The sequence below is a fragment of the Bidens hawaiensis genome, unplaced genomic scaffold (assembly GCF_021521415.1).
Source record: "Bidens hawaiensis isolate Kalapana, Puna unplaced genomic scaffold, B.hawaiensis_p1.1 tig00019386_1, whole genome shotgun sequence".
Taxonomy (NCBI): domain Eukaryota; kingdom Viridiplantae; phylum Streptophyta; class Magnoliopsida; order Asterales; family Asteraceae; genus Bidens; species Bidens hawaiensis.
In genome coordinates this window covers 484,041-488,527 of record NW_027492945.1, presented here as the reverse complement: position 1 = coordinate 488,527, position 4,487 = coordinate 484,041, and the positions used below count along the sequence as shown (strand labels likewise).

Below are 4,487 nucleotides of genomic sequence, written 5' to 3'. Positions count from 1 at the left end.
TATAATGTCAAAGTCCTTTTATTTGTGTGGGGGGGGGGGGCATTGGGCCAACTTTTTTAAAATTTGGGATCGCCATTTATGATAAAATGAATAAGGATTATTATCAGTCAATTCTATTCATTAAGGATTATTTAAATCTAATAAACCCAAATAAAATTTTTCATTAAATGATCCATTAAATTTAAATCAATGCGTAACCTTGACTCAGTGATCAATTTTTCATACATTAGCTTTTCATTATATAGTTGTTAATTTTTGTCAAACTTATAAACTAGAAAACTAATTAGTTATCATGTTTTATAACAAAATAAATACATTTAATGCATTATTATTATTATTATTAATAGACATATACGTGTATATAATATAAACTTACCGGACAAACTCAACAAATATCTACAAAGGATTAGGGATGAGATCGGGACCGTACCGTACCTATACCCGAAAGTACCTGTACCTAAAATCAGTAAATCGCATACCCGAATTATTTGGTACGGGTACAGGTACTTTGGGTACGGTACTCGCTTTATACTCCTTTGTTCTTTTTTTTTAAATCTCCACTAAACTAGGTATCGGTAATGGTACGATGCCGACAATCAATTATCTATAATACCAAAACCGTAATACCACAACTATAACCGTAATGCCGCAACCAAAACATAATACCAAAACTAAAAATGAAACAAATCAACCATAATATAAAATTCATTCAAAATCAAGTTATGAATACCAAAACATGCAAAGTATCAAATTTTTTTTATCAAAATCTATAAACCAAAATTAACTTATACAAAGAAAGTCAACATTCGTTTAATCTTCGCTAGTCATCTTTCCATTTTCCCTTTTTCCTTTTCTTTGTTTATTTTATCCTCAATTTCTATAGAAAAACAAGAGATAAAAATAATACATGTTATTTAATGATATACACAATTACACATACATGAAATAAAAATATACGAATACACAATATATAAATATACACATATAGATTGAGAATGAACTTATTCAACTAATATATATTATGTTTTGCAAATCTCGTTTGAAAGTTAAATCATGAGTGTTGGAAACCTAATAAAAGCCCCTACATATTATAAACGGGTACCAACACCCGTAATACCCATACATGTACCCGAACGTACTCGTACCTATAATCAATAAATTTGGGTACCCATACCCGTACCCGATACACACGTACAGGTACGGATACAGGTACGGGTACGGGTTTTCAGGAAAAAAATCTCATCCCTTCAAAGGATCATCAAACCTCAATTGTGGATGTTGTTAGTTTCTCCTTGTGTTTCTTATTGGCTTTACCCATCTGTGCTTCCTCATCTCGTATGACTCAATGACCCAATCACCATGCTTACCATAAAGTAAGTTCCCCAAAACAATTCCAATTACAAACCCACTTCCAACTCCTAACAACATGATCACCCAATTAGTTTTATCACCTGGGAAGAAAGACCCACACTCAATGTTCTTCGGTGGAAGCGTTAGTGTCCTTAAAATTTGGCATTTCTTAGATAAAGGTGTTCCACACAAATCGGGATTACCCATGTAGGAGTTGTTCTCAAATGTAATTAATTGTTTCCCTTGAGGTATGGCCCCATGAAGATGATTGAATGACACATTAAAAACTTCAAGGAAACCAAGTTGTGACAATTCGTGAGGAATTTCCCCTGCTAGCTTGTTTTGGGAGAGATCCAAAGATTCAAGATTCTTTAAGATGGGAGGATACGACCTGTAAGATGGTTATTTGAAAGATTAATGGATTGAATCCCATGTAGATAATACAGTGATTCTGGGATCAACCCTTCAAATTTGTTACTAGAGAGATCAATAACTGTGAAGATGTTTAAAATACTAGGGTACTCCATCTTGACACCTTTGTTTGTTAGCGTCATCGAGTACCTCACTAGAAAATTCGACTTTGGGTCAATATGCAGATATATTTCCATAACAGAGGATTTTCTAACATTAAACGATTTCATTGCATTCCATGTTTGAAATAACTTTTGTTGCAGTTGTCCACTAAAACCATTGTTGGAAATGTCTATGATGCGTAACTTGAGGAATGGTGAGCCAATTGTAGCCGGACCTTGAATCACACCAAAAAACTTATTGGATTGTAAAATGAGAACTTGTAGTTTAGCAAGAGTTCCCAACCAAAATGGAAAGACGTCTTTGAAAGAGTTACCTCCAACATCGAGAAATTCTAATTTGGTGCAATTAGTCAATGATTTTGACAGTTGACCTGTAAATTGATTTTCACTCAAATCAATTTTCTTCACCAGACTTCTTTGAGTAAAGGCATTCATCATTGGCCCATGGAAGTTATTTCTTTTTAAATCCAAAACTTACAACAAACTGGCAAAGTTGCCTAAACATGGAGGAAGCATTCCAGTCATGTTGTTAGAAGACAAATCTAACACTTGAAGGGATTTCATTTCACATATCAGTGGTGGTATTTCACCGATTAGTTTATTGTTTGAGACATCGTAAATAACCGTGGTTAGCGGTGGAACTGGAATTCTTCCTTGTAGCTGATTATACGAGATCTTGAATTCTTCCAAACGAACCCATGGGAGAAAATGGGGTTGCCTATGAAATCCAGTGATTAAGTTGTTTGAAAGATCAAGAATCTGTAATGTTTCTTTGGTATTATTCAAAATCCACTCTGGGACAAGGCCGGTAATGTTGTTGTTGCTAAGAGTTAAGATTGCCAATTTTGTTTGGGAGTGCAAAAAGATTGGAAATTCTCTCGAGTTGCATGATGAGAGTCCTAGATAAATCAATTCTGGTAACACGGTCAGATTGGTGTAGTTGGTGTCGACTAATGATACTTTTTTATAACCTAACAACAAAACTCTGAGTTTGGTGAGTCCTACAAACGTACCAAGGTCCAGTCTGCCGCTAAAACTGTTATCTTCTAGGGTAAGCCATTCGAGACATTTGAAATTGGAAAACGAGCTTGAAATTTCTCCTTGTCTATGATAGTTAATTTGGTAAGGTTCATAAAAGAAGATGGGATATGACCATAGATAGAATTTTGCCGCATTGTAACAGCACTAAGTTTGGTAAGATTCGAAAGAGAAGGCAGAATTTCATCATATATGTTGATATAAACTAGACTCAACACTTCAAGGTTTGTCAGTCGGCATAACCATTCATGTATGCGTCCCTTTTCACAAACTTCCAAACCAACAGGGTTTGAAAGACGTCTTGGCAATGTAGGAACTAAGCCCATGAGCTCATCTTCACCAAGTATCAAGAGAGTCAGCCGGGTCATGTTAGAGAGAGAACGTGGGATGCATCCAGAGAAATAGCATGCATAAAGGGACAAGTATACCAAATGGTTTAGTTTGCTTATGGATTGTGGTATACTCCCAACAAAACTTGTGGCTCCCAGATCCAAATGCTCAAGTAAGTTGTTGTTTTGAAATTCAGGTAATGAACCAGTGAGGTTTGGGTTTTCGCTCATATCAAGATATTTGAGATTGGGTAAATGAAATATTTTTGACGGAAACCAATCTCGAAGCCGACAACCTTGAAGATCAATTGACCTCAAAGAAGAAAAGTTAGACAAGAAAGGAGGTATGAATGAATTGATGTCAACACCTGAGAGATGTAGTGTTTCGAGTTTAGTCAAGTTTTGCAGCAAAACCTCAAAACTAGTACTTGGAAGCTTTAGCGGATTCCATGACAGATCCAACAAACTAAACTGCATCAAGTGCGTGATTTTAATCGGGATTTGACCACTGAAGCTCGAATAAGATAGATCAAGGCTTCTTAGTTTCTTAAGACGAGCTATTTCAGATGGAATTTGCGATTCAACAAAGTCGTTCATAGAGAGATTAAGCATTTGAAGATGAACAAGGCTGAAGAGTGAACTATTGGACTTGATAGGTCCACGGAGAGAGCTTTGGCTCAAATCGAGCCCAATCACATGGCCCTTATTGCTACAAACTACACCATCCCACAAGCAACAATCAAAATCATGATCTGATGTGTTGCTTGTGATCTTCCTCCAAGAGTCAAGCTTTTGAAACCTTCCAGCATCAAATGAAGCATAAGGCCGATGTAGAAAGCTTTGCTTAAATTCAAACAATGCTGAACACTCTTTATGATGGCTTAATAATGAACTAATACACGGGCTAATGACTAATAAGTATACAAAGGAGATGATTTGCATGAAACTGAAAGCCATGAAGAAGTTGCTAGGTTTAATTTGATAACTTGATTATTTGTAGAAGTTACAGTTTTGTTTATATAGAGAGACTATTTTGTATATTAAACACTCAATCGTTACAAGATAAGAAATGAACGACGGAGAAAATGTGATGAAAGTAGTGGTGGGCTAGTAATTGATTGTGAACGATCATTCACTTACTTTGCTGAAGATTATTTTGTTATAATTGTAATTATATGTTGTATTTAATTTAGTTGTGGTTATAATACTTTGGTGGACTGATTCCAAACACTCTATG

At 35.3% G+C, this 4,487-nt stretch overlaps 1 pseudogene; it reads right to left on the bottom strand.

Moving 5' to 3' along the window:
• Nucleotides 1–1,281: 1,281 nt before the first annotated feature.
• LOC143558264 (receptor-like protein 6) lies at nucleotides 1,282–4,207 on the bottom strand (annotated as a pseudogene).
• Nucleotides 4,208–4,487: the final 280 nt, after the last annotated feature.